General features: G+C 52.0%; 1 protein-coding gene across 1 annotated transcript in view; it reads right to left on the bottom strand.

The window, feature by feature from the left end:
• RYR2 (ryanodine receptor 2) overlaps nucleotides 1-12,396 on the bottom strand; it is a 3,854,281-nt gene that overhangs the window by 96,220 nt on the left and 3,745,665 nt on the right. The window lies entirely within an intron of this gene.

Below are 12,396 nucleotides of genomic sequence, written 5' to 3'. Positions count from 1 at the left end.
TGGGGGGGTGGCCGAAGATGAGCCAGAGGATGAGCAAGAAGTAGAGGGAGGGAGGCGATAGGAGGAGAGTGAGGACAGCATGTCCTGAGTTTTCGAAAATGAAGCGAGAGGCCAGTGCCGTGCAGAGGGCCTGGGAAGGGACAGGAGAGGTAGAGACTGCAGCAGGATTGGCCAATTCCTTGCAGATTTTAAAGAGTTCAGCCAGTTTGATTGATGCCGGAGAGATGCAGGCTTGGATATGGGCTCTCTTCTTGGTGAGGACGGAGAGTCGGTATTGCCTTTGCAGCAGGCGGCAGGCCAGTTTGCCAGAGGATGAGCAAGAAGCACGCCATTTCCTCTCGACCACCCTGCACTTGCGTTTCACGGTGACGAAGTCAGAGTCATACCAGGAGTTACACTTGACTTTGGGCTTCATGACAGGGGCAAGGATATCAAGAGTATCGGATATAGAAGAATGGAGCGTGGAGAGGGCTGTGTCAGGGTGAGAGTCAGCCAAAGGAGGAGGGGGGGGTGAGAAGGTGGTGGCGAAAGCCTCAACTGACACGCGCTTCATGGGTCGGATGACCGAGAAGGTGAGTGGCAGTGATGGAGGTGGCTTGACCTGAGGGGTAGGGAGGGTGAGGTGGGAGGATAGGAGAAAGTGATCACTCCAGGAGAGAGGAGTGGAGAGAGGGACAGAGAGGGGAAGGTCTGAGGAGATCAGAACATCAAGAGTGTGCCCTGCAGAATGGGTAGGGCCGGAGGGGGGAATGGTGAGTGAGAGAGAATGGCAGAGGTCGCGGATGAGTGCAGCGGAGGGACAGGAGGCATCCAGGTGGATGTTGAGGTCTCCAAGAAGGAGGAGTTGAGTTGTTGAGGTCAGGAGAGAGGAGGAGAGGTCCGCCCACTCAAAGAGGAAGGAGGAAATCTGACCAGGTGGCCGATAGATAGTAGCCACAGTAAGGGAATGGCTAGGTGATAAGGAGAGCCTGCAGATGAGGCATTCAAAAGAAAGGTCTGCATTGGAGTGACAGAGGTATGAATTCACTCGGGGAAGATAAGGGCTTCACCCGCACCAGAGCGGTTGGGCCTGGGTGTGGAGAGGATCTTGTAGCCGTCCAGTAGGAGTGTGTCAAAGCTTGTGACAGAGCTGGCCGTGAACCATGTCTCAGTGAGACCAAGGACATCAAGGTCAAGTTCTTCAAGAAGGCGGCAGATATCAGAGGAATGTTTGACAGCAGAGCGAGAGTTAAGGGTGGCAATGTGGAGAAGGTTGCCATCCTTGAAGGACTTCCGGGGCGAGGTACAGATCAGAGGTAAGCCCTGCGGAGGTGTAGAAGGAGCCCGAGAGGGGGCAGTTAGGGGGGGGGCAAGGTAGCCAAAGAAACAGGAGGGGGGACAGCCGGAGAAGAAAGGAAGTTGATCATGCACGGGAAGCGTCTACCAAAGAGGTGATGGTTGGCCTGAGGGCCTTGGACCAAGACGGTCCCATTGGAGTAAACATTAATGATGACCTTAGAGGAATGGAAGGGGGCCAGGAGGGCATCCCAGCGGGTGCCACCATTAATGGGAGAAGAGGAGAAAGGAGAGGAGAATGTCAGTGAGAGTTTCCTTGGAGGAGACACTGGTGTAGGTGTCAGCGATAGGGACGCCTGGGTTGGAGACCAGGATGTCCCTTTTTAAACTTCTTTCTACCAGATTTAGTGAGGAGAGCTGGAAAGTCAATAGAGAAGCAGTTTGAGAAGATAGGAGAGACAGAGACCACCATAGAGTGGGTGGGAGAGGAGGGGGTGAGGAAGGAGAGAGGGAGAACTGTCGAGAAGTAGGCAGAACAAGAAGTGAGCGGCTCAACTTTCGAACCAGTGAGAGGCCACCTAAGATTGAGAGTCCTGTAGGGGAGAAAAGGCCTAATATTCACAGTGCAAGATTTTGAGCACTGGCACAGTGCATAATGCACAACAACATGCAGGGAACCACCTAAGTTTGAGAGTCCTGTAGGGAGAAAAGGCCTAAATATTCACAGTACAAGATTTTGAGTAATGATACAGTGCGTAATGCACAACATCATGCGGGGAATCACCTAAGTTTGAGAGTCCTGTAGGGGAGAAAAAGGCCTAATATACAGAGTGCATGATTTTTAAGTACTGAGAGTGCTTATTTACAGTAGTATAGGGGACAACACAGCCGTGTTAGGAATCTGTAGGAGGGGGTTGGCCGGGAGGCTACATGGCAAAACCAGAGGAGAATGACTGGAACCTGGCATCCCCTGTGGACACCTGCAGACACAGCAGGAGCTGCAACCGAGGGAGCCACCCTTTGCCTTAGGGGCCCTTGCCGTGGGGCTGCCCGGCAGGGGCTGCCCTGGTAGCGCCAGTAAAGAGGAGGGGGGAATGGGATGGAGCCAATCAGGGGGGAGCTGGGACGCTAGGGGGAGGGAGGGAGGGGACACCTGAGACCACAGAAGGGGAGAGGGGGGCAGGGGAGAAACACACAAGGGAAAAACAAAGGAACAAATCAAGTTATGAAAAAAGCACAGGCCCATGGAGGGGCTCAATACCGTTTGCTGGATTCCTGCAGTCACCGGCTCTGCCTGATGGAAGTCCTTTGCACCTTTGCACCTGCCACCAGCTGCCTGCACTTATTTATTGTTCTTATTTATTGTTTTTAATTATTTTACTGTTTATCCTATGTACTGCACTTCCCCTCCGCCTTCCCCCGCATACTTTTCCCCTCACCCCCCGCACATGCGCAATCTCAATGTCACCTGGCCTAGTAGGATTGTTGCTTCTGTCCTCCCTCTGTTCCCCTCCCTTGCCTCCTCGCGCCTTGAAACACTTGTGTATAGGCATGTTATAAATGCCATACCATATCAATGTAGGCGCACCGCAGTTCAGGAGTGCAAGTCACATTGTGTTGCTGGGGGTGTGGGAGGACCTCGAGGAACGACCAGGGAGCAGACAGTGCCATAGAAAGTGGGCATTTGAGCATGTGGGCCGGCTAAAGCATGCTGGGCCACTTTTCAGCAGCCCCAGGCCAATGGTGGTGAGCAGCTCAGATGACAGGGATGGCTGCTCAAAATGTGGCAGCCATGTTGGAATAGCTGCCTGGCCGGCAGTGAGGAGGGTGAAAATGAAGAAAATTTGGCACAGCAGCGTGCTCCCGCCCAGGAGAGAGAGAGAGGGCAGCAAGGGGGTGTGCACACAAGAAGTAATAGCCAAAGCAGATTTAAATGTGCTAATAAAATCAGCTGTTTAGGTTTTTCCCTTGTTGATCACTGCATGCGTGCAAAACTCCTACCTGGTATCAGGAAGTGAGGGGAGTGATGCACGGCGATCCAGTGTGGCAGTGATTGTGTTTGCAAAAGCTTCATGTGAAGGAGTCCAGCTCCATGGACTGCAGGGTCGGAGATGCGCCAGATGAAACCATCAGGATGCCCCACACCAGTAGAGTGCAATGCAGCCCAGCAGGCAAGAAGCTGGAGCCAGCGGTTGTGGCAGCCTGAGCGAGAATAGAGAGCGTCAATGCCCCTAGACGGAGCCCTGAGGAGGAACCGCCCACAAGATCCCACACCCAGAAAGGGCAAACCAGGAGAAGATGCCCACGACCACAGAGTTCAGATGAGGAGTGGTGTAAACAAGTATGCCGTGGACTCCGAGGAATGGGAGGTGGGTTGGAAGGGCAGAGAGAAACCCCAGAGTGGGGAGAGAAACTAGGATAATCCCCGGTGTGGGGAGGGAAAATGAGAAAAGCCCTGGTGTGGAAAACAGAGAAGCTCCAGGGTGGGGAGAGAAACCGAGAAGCCCCCGTGTGGGGGAGAAACATCAAAGCCTCAGGAAGGAGAGAAACTGAAAGAGAGGCTGGTGAGAACGGGAGAAACAGAGAAGTCCCAGAGTGGGGAGATGGGGAGAGAATTGAGAGAAGCCCAGAAGTGGGGTGGGGGGACCAAGAAGCACCAGAGTAGGAATTAAACAAGCACAATCTCAAGATGTGGAAGGAAAGAGACTGAATGAACCCCAGATTACCAAGGGGAAATATGAAAGTCCCCACGAAGCCCGAAGAGAAAGGACTGTGAAACTTAAGTTTCAAGGAGAAACAGAGTCCTGGCTGGACGACAGTCCAGCCGTACACAAACTATAACTTTTTTATTTGAACTGTGAACATAGGCAAGGGCTTATGGTAAAAAGATACAAGCGGGAAGGGTGAGGCAAAACCCATGTTATGTTTTGGTTGGTTTGTTTGCTTTTGCGCAATAGAGAGAGGAAGTAGGTTAGAATGTTATTTCTGGACAAAGGACTTTATTTATGTTTAACCACCTTGGCATGCTGGCAAGCACCCCTTGTTGGCCTTTATTTGTATAGCGTAGGGCTTAGTACCACAGAAATGGGAAAGAGGTGTTTTATTTAAGAATAGAAACTTCTAAAAAGCATGCCTCCTTTTCCATCTCATGATTCTGACTTATCACACATATATCTATTTCATTTGCTCATTATAGATACGCCGGTCAGATGCTCAGAGAGACAGAACGCCAGGCACAACTTTGAACTCGGTGCCTCGCACCAGGAAAGTGTGGCGCAGCCCAGCTGACAAGAAACTGGAGCCGAGGGTCGGGGCCGCCTCAGTGAGGTCAGAGTGTCCCAATGGCCGAGACAGTTCCCAGAGGAGTACCACCCACAAGATCCTGCATCGAGCAAGGGAGAACCAGGAGAAGATGGCCACCGCCACAGAGTCCAGATGAGGAGTGGTGTAACTGCTTGGCGGGAAACAAGGGACAGTTGGCCAACATAGCCCTCCAATGGAGAACTGCTTGTCAAATACCAGTATGCTGTGGCTTCTGAGGAATGGGAGGCTGGTGGCAAGGACAGAGAGAACCCCCAGAGTGGGGAGAGAAAGCAGGAGAAACCCTGATGTGGGGAAGAAATAGTGGAGCCCAAGAGTGGTGAGAGAAACAGAGAAATTACTGTGAAACATAAGTGTCGAGGAGAAGCAACAGAGAGTCCTGGCTGGAACCCCAGGGTGACAGTCGAGACATACACAAACTATATATTTTTTTATTTGAATTGTGAAAATAGGCAAGGGCCTATGGTAAAAAGATACAAATGGATGGGGGTCAGGCAAGGCCCATGGTATGTCTTGGTTGTTTTGTATTTCCTTTGAGCAATAGGGAGAGGAAGTAATTTAGAATGGGATTTCTGGACAAAGGACTTTCTTTATGTTTAACCATCTTGACATGCTGGCAAGCACCCCTTGATGGCCTTTATTTTATAGCGTAGGGCTTAGAATCACAGAAAAGGGGAAAGTAGGTGTTTTCATTGAGAATACAAACTTCTAAAAATCATGCCACCTTGCCCAGCTCCTGATTCTGACTTCACTAATTAAATAGATGTGATCATTGTGCTAATTCCTCGGTATACCTGGCAACCATTTTGAAATTGTTGTAGTCATATATTTCTATTCAAATTGTTGTTGCATATGAAAGGTCTCGTTTCATTTCACCTTCGTAAAGTGCTACAAGATGTGGTCCAAAGCCCACAGAGATGCGTCTGCTGAGAAGGGAAACTTCATGAATTCTCATGTAAGGCGTATGCCAAGGGTAGCAACACTTTCCCTGGTCGTCTGTTACCGCCTCACCTGTGTGTAGCTGGCCTAAGGCTCCAGGTAGGGTTAGTAACCACTGCTCGTTCACAAGGATAGATTGGCCAAGTAACACTAACTTCCTGAGGCAGTTGCTAGGTACTTTCTGGAGTGGATTATGGAATTCAGGTAGATTTCATTCATAAAGGCTCTGGTTCACAAGAGGGTCCCGGGGGAACGCGAAGCGTTTCCTCCCGGGGAGGTTTTTGGTGCTGCACACGGCCAGCGAGTGGCCGTGGGGGGCAGAGCGCCTCCCGAGGATATTTAAGGGGCCAGGGAAGGTTCGGGAGGCAGGCGACGGTTGAACGTGATGATTGCCTGTCGCCTGCTCCCGAGCCTTCCCTGAGGTAGCTGGGCCTTCAGTGCTGCAGTGTAGTGTAGGTGAGAGGGCTAGGTTGTGGGTTTTGGGGGAGGTTAGGCATAGTTAGCGCAGGAATATTAAAAAAAAAAAAAGAATTCTTTATAGTCGGGGGTACCATAGATAAGGTATCCCCCCCCTTACTGTAGCAGGCTCCGGCCTCTGTTAGGGTCCGTGGGTTGCTGGGTTCTTGTCTGTCGTGGCGTTGCGGGTTGTGCTTGCTGGGCAGGAGTACAGACGTGCTGGGGTACGTGGTTCGGGTGTAGGAGCGTTTAGTTTTAGGTGGCATTTCAGGGCAAGTGCCTTGCTGCCACGGGTCCTCTGGGTTAGTGGGTGGCAGTTTTTATTTTCATCGGTCGCAAGTCTGGTCCTGTGGGTGCGCGTATTGAAGGGGAAGCGGTGTGCGGTAGCCGTCGAGTGACAGAGGGGGCAGTGCGCGCATCTTAAAGGGACCGCGCCAATTTCTCTTTTCAGTGCGGTGTGGATTACATGCCGTAGGAGGCAGTGTGCTACGCAGGTCTTAGCGGCCCCAGTGTTAGTGGGCTGCTGGTGTTTTATTTAATGTCAATTAAGGAGCCAGGGTAGGGGGTTTTTGAGGGCGAGGGCAGTTGTTAGGTGGGGGTAGAAGCAAAAAAAAAAAAATAATAATAAAAATAAAGAAAAGGGGATGTTAGTTAAATAATTTTATTATTTATTCCCAATAAGGATTTAGAGGTGTTTAATTACCTCTTTACAAAAAGTTAGTAAATTTTCAGCCCAGTTTCCTTTTTCTGGGTTTTTTCCCATCATAGGTTAGGGATCCACGGGTAGGTTCTGGCTCGGGGGCTTAGGTTTGCTAGGTTAATTTTTCAAGGGGAATATATATTGTAGTGCACATTCAGATTAGTAGTGCATGATGGTGGGCCAGGGAGCCAGCAAGAAGGGTCTGGTTGATGCTAAGGCTCTGAGGGAGGCCTTAGAAATAATTAGTAGGGCATCCAGGGCCCAGTTGGAGGGGGCAGTGGGGGAGGTCACTGGTGGAGAGGTCACGGGGGAGGGGGAGATAAGTGGTGGTAGGCCGCAGCGTTGAGCAGCGGCAGATGGGGCTCTCGCGGCAGTGGTGGCTTGCACCCCCGCGGTGGGGAGAGGGGAGGTTTGGGAAGCCAGGGGCAGGAAGTTGAGGAGAGAGATAGACAGGAGGGCGCCCGGGGGAGAAATGATTTCGGGTGGGCAGCCATTGAGGGAGGGAGTGAGTAATAGCCCTAGGGAAGATAGGAGTGCTCAGATGGAGATGTATCAAAGGACCGAGTGTGGGGCCTGTGAGGGGGTGCAGAGGGGGGTGACAGGGCAGAGGGGAAGAGGGGGTAAATACCTGCAGAAGAGTGCAGGTGGGAGAAGGAGGGAGAGATCCCCATCAATTGAGGTTAGAGTGGGTCGCGGAACTGCCCCCCCCGGGTAGGAGGAGTGAGGGCGGAGGGCGCTGCGCAGCCCCCGCTGGTCAGGTGGAGGTAGAGGGTTTTAGTACGGCCCCTCCTCGGTCAGCGCAAGGAGAGCCTAGAGGGTGCAGCACGGCCCCTAGCAATGAGGTTTCCAGGGTGGAGGACGGAACGCCTCGCCCGAGAGAAGAGGACCAGGCAGGGGTTTCCGCAACCCCGCCGAGAAGACGTCAAAGGAGTGGCGGGGCGGACGCCCCCGGGCTCGCAAGAAGATGATCAACTCAACTCGGGCATTAGCTCGCATCCGCAATGGTATTTAAGGGGTGATGAAGTTGGTTTGGAGGAATATGTGGGGCAATGGGAAGTAGAAGGTTATAGGGCTGCAAGGGAAAGGGGGGAGGAGAGAAGAAGTTTGAGGTGGGATCGGGAAAGGCAGGTGCAGGGTGGTGGGGGGGCAAGAGGTCGGGGGAACTCTTGGCTGGGTGAGTCTGCTGATATGTTTTGTCCCCGCAGTAGGAGCCCTCTAAGAAAAGAGATGAGGAGCATCGGTGTGGACGCCAGACCACAGACGGGCTGTGTGGAAAGAGGTGAGCGGCAAAGGGAATGGGCATCTGCATGGCATCAGGGGGACACGAGAAGGGGGATGGGAAATGAAGGGTCTGGACTGCAAGGTGTAAGGAAAGAAATTGGTGTACAGGCCATTGGAGCCTTGGGGGATGGGAAGAGCATTTGCTCAGTGGAGGTCCAAACGGACAAGGTAGGGGAGCCATTGGTGCTCAAGGTGCAAGTGGGAAAAGAAAAGGAGGTTGAAGTGAAAGGCAAGGAGAAAAAACTGCCATACATGGGTATAACAAAACCGTTGGGGGCGCACTTGATGGCAGCGACAAGGGAGAAGATTCAGGCGGGGGAATTTGTAGGTGTTTTTAAGTTGCTCCATAGGGAAGTGAGAGCAAAGGAGGGGTCTAAAGAAGAAGAGAGGGAACTGGCTTCGCGCCCAAGGGTCCCGGTGACTATTGAGAATTGGACGTCAGCATTTATCATTTATGCCAGTGTATATTGTGAAACATTCCCTGAGCGTTGCGTGGCCCTGCTGAAATATATGGACGTAATTAGGAAGGCGTTCACGAGTTTTGGGGGTTTTGCCTGGGTACGTTATGATGAGGAATTCAGAGCGAGAATGGCGGAGGACAGTCAGGCGGTCTGGGGGGAGATAGACATGGATCTTTGGCTGCAATGGATGGCTCCAACGAGGCCTGCCCCGACATTGCACACAGCAAGTGGGCTGCCTGTGCCTTACCGGTCCTTTCTTGGTCGCCCCGCCCATGAGGGGGGGGGAGGAGGTGGAGGACAGCCCTCGACAGCATTTTGGGCGTTCAATAAAGAAGGCTGCACGAGGTTGATGTGCAAATTTAAACACGAGTGCAGCAGGTGTGCGGGTCGGCATCCGGTTACGGATTGTTTTCAGGCAGGGGACAGTGGGTCAGGGCGAGGAGCGGGGCAAGGAGGTGGGGGGGAAGGACCGCATGTCAGGTAAATTGGGGTGTGCTGGCAGGTCGGGCTCAGTTTATCGTGAAAGGAGGGGGGGCACAAGGTTTGTTGAAAGGTTGTGGGGGCAATTTAAAGGGGATAGGGAGGGGTGAGGAGGAAGAATCTTAGGTAGAGGAGGGCCGCAGGGGGTTGTGACTGGAAATTGTTAAGGGGTGGTGGCCGTCGTTTGGAGGGCAAGGTCGACAGTGGCGAAGCCCTCACGCTTGCAGCACGACAAGGTGAGTAAGCTTCAGGCTGCATGGACGGAGGTGCGGGAGCGCCTCTGGTGCAGCAGGGGGAAGTGAGGAGAGGGGTCTGCATGGACGGGGGTGCACTAGGGCCCCTGGTGCAGCTGGGGGGAAAAAGTGGAGCAACGAAGCAAGGTGCTGGAAGAGGAATTTATGTGGAATGTCTGCATGGACGGGGCGCAGGTTTGGCCCCTGGTGCAGCGGTGGAGAGGAGTAAGGAAGAAAAGGGGCCTGCATGGACGGGGGTGCACTAGGGCCCCGGGTGCAGGTGGGAAACAGGGGTAACGGAAGCAAGGAGCTTGAGGATTGGTTATATGGAAGGGACTGCATGGACGGGGGTGCAGGTTGGCCCCTGGTGCAGTGGCGAGAGGAGTAATAAAGGAAAGGGCCTGCATGGACGGGGGTGCACGTGGGCCCGGTGCAGGGGGGGCAACGCAGGGCCAAATTAATGAGGTGATGGAAGGTGGGGGGGGGCAAGGGTGAGCAGGAGGGTAATAGCCCCCCTTTTTCCCCTAAACTAAGTGGGTTTAGATGTATTGTTTAAAGGCTAGGTGAAAGGGGCGAAACATAGAGGGACAGGTAGGAGAGGACCTTGGGTGTTTCCGGAGAGGGATAAGGTGATGGCCAGAAAGGATAGGGTACTGAGGAAGGTGTTACTAGGGGTGTGGGAAAGGTTAGGAGGTTGGAACTCAGTCATTTAGGAGGGGTGCAGCATCTGAAGGTAGCAGGCTGGGCTATTCAGAGGAGTAGGTGAGAAGGTTGGGACGCTGGGAGTAAGGGAGATACAAAGGGTATGCCAGGGACCGGGTCAAACGGAATGTCTTTATAAAAATTTTTCAGTAGGTAACAGGAGTGTTGCATTTATCAGGATGTTGTTGATTTTTAAGTGATTTTTGTAATTTCTTTTTCAGATGCTGCTAGGAGGTACGGTCAGATGTCAAAAATCTGGTTTTTGGGTCATTCTAAGGTTAAGTGGGCGGGGAAAGAAGCTGAGAAGAGGGTTGTTGGCAGGCAACTGCGGTGCAACTATAAAGATGTTGTGGTAAGATGGTCCGGGTTTGGGGGGCTGGGCTGGGCTCAGCTGCTTCCTATTTTGTCTGGGCTGGGGGAAAACTATGGGCCTCCAGATGGGGGGGATTAGTCTTGGTGGGGAAAATGATTTGGTAAGGGATACGGGGGTGGCTCTTCTTAGGTAAATAAAAAGGGTTTTTTGTTATGGGTCCGACAAGTGTGGCATCAAGCAATCTGTAGGGGGGACTAAGGGTTTGCCACAGAGAGCTGGCAGGGGAGCGAGAAATGAGGGTCCGTAGAGCGGGCAAGGAAGGGGATAAACAGAGAGATGGTAGAATTTTGTACATCGGTGTCAGTACAGGTTTTGGACCGTAAGGAGATGGTTTAGGAAGGATTGATGAGATTTAGAGAGGATGGGTAAACTTTCCAGTTTTGGGGAACAATCATTATATGGCGGACTTGAGCCCTTGGCTGGGAGATTGGTTGAGGAGTTGGAGGTAGGAAAATAGGTGGGGGGGGGTGGGGCAGAAAGAACACCTCGGGGGAGGGTTTTTCTGGTGCCGGGGGCATGGCCCCTTTTGATGTGGGGGAAGGGAAGCACAATGGGGGAATGACACGGGAAAGGATGGGGTGGTGCTGTTTGCACAAGCGGGCCACCACGGGGGACCATGTATTGAGCCTGGAGGGGCATGGCCCCAGGGAGAAAGCGGGACGCCTGGAAAAGGGGTAAGGAGACGGTAGGGTCCAAGGGATAGTTATGGAGGAAATGGCTTTATTTAATTGTTGGGTAAAAAAATGAGAATGTTTAATTATTTAATTGGTTGTTTAAAATATGTCTTTAGTTTGTAAGGCCATGGAGCCAGGTAAGCGTTTAATTGTAAGCTTTGGCCTGTCACATTAAAGCGACCTTTTCCACTTTCAAATGAGTCTGGGTTTTTGTGCAGTAAGCCAAAACGGGGGCTCCGGGGGGAACGTGAAGCGTTTCCCCCCGGGGAGGTTTTTGGCGCTGCACACGGCCAGCGAGTGGCCGTGGGGGGCAGAGCGCCTCCCGAGGATATTTAAGGGGCCAGGGAAGGATCGGGAGGCAGGCGACGGTTGAACGTGATGATTGTCCCGCCCTCCCACCCCTTTCATTTTGGGTTAGGTCTGGTATCTGGTTTTATAAAAGGGGGATGGGGGACCATTGTACTTGGTTTCTGCGGGGGTATTTTACGTCCCATGTCAAGTTCTTACGGGGTTTTTATTTTTGGGCTGTTAAGGAGCTGTTATATGGTAGTTTTGTGTGACAGGTCGGGGCATCAGTGAAGTTGTAAGGTACAATTTTGTTGCTGATGTGGCAGGTCAGACTGGCTGCAGGTCATAGGAAGAGAGAGATTGGTGTAGAGGGGAGTCTGAGGGTATTGAAGTGGTCCTGGCTCCGGGGGCATGGCCCCTTTTGATGTGGGGGGAGGGAAGCACAATGGGGGAATGACACGGGAAAGGATGGGGTGGCGCTGTTTGCACAAGCGGGCCACCACGGGGGAACAGGTATTGAGCCTGGAGGGGCATGGCCCCGGGGAGAAAGCGGGACGCCTGGAAAAGGGGTAAGGAGACGGTAGGGTCCAAGGGATAGTTAGGGAGGAAATGGCTTTATTTAATTATTTAATTGTTGGGTAAAAAAATGAGAATGCTTAATTATTTAATTGGTTGTTTAAAATATGTCAATGAGTCTGGGTTTTTGTGCAGTAAGCCAAAATGTGTTTTCCTCCTGTAAGTGTGACTTAGACAGTCGCATCAATTACAACTATTTCCTGGTTTATCAAACATTAAGCATATTCATGTAACATATTCAAAAGTGAATAGTTTAGTGCTTTACATTTTAGTAAGGGGGCTGGCAGGATAGCTCAGTGGCAATGGGTGCATCTTCGAAGCAAGACCAGACAGAGCAAAACATGTTCGAATCGCTTACTGATCACGCGTTGTAAAAGATTAATTAATTACTGCAAAAGTAGTGATTCCAAGGTGCGTCAGAGAGGCGCCTGCATTTTTGGACACATTTAAATATTGCACAACTTACACTTAGATCACTTGATCATAATTGAACCGTGCAGACACGTGTCGGTAGTGTATAGATCAGCCAATGTACACCAAAAGCCATCAACACTGGCACTGTTGGGCCTCATTGCGAGCTCGGAGGTAACCGGACAATAAGAGGAAGCCCAATTTCCTGTTGTTTCTTCAATCTCCC

This window comes from Ambystoma mexicanum, chromosome 4q (assembly GCF_040938575.1).
Source record: "Ambystoma mexicanum isolate Mex_15411 chromosome 4q, UKY_AmexF1_1, whole genome shotgun sequence".
Lineage (NCBI taxonomy): Eukaryota > Metazoa > Chordata > Amphibia > Caudata > Ambystomatidae > Ambystoma > Ambystoma mexicanum.
Note: the sequence above shows the minus strand (reverse complement) of the source record. Positions and strands in the feature narration are given on the sequence as shown.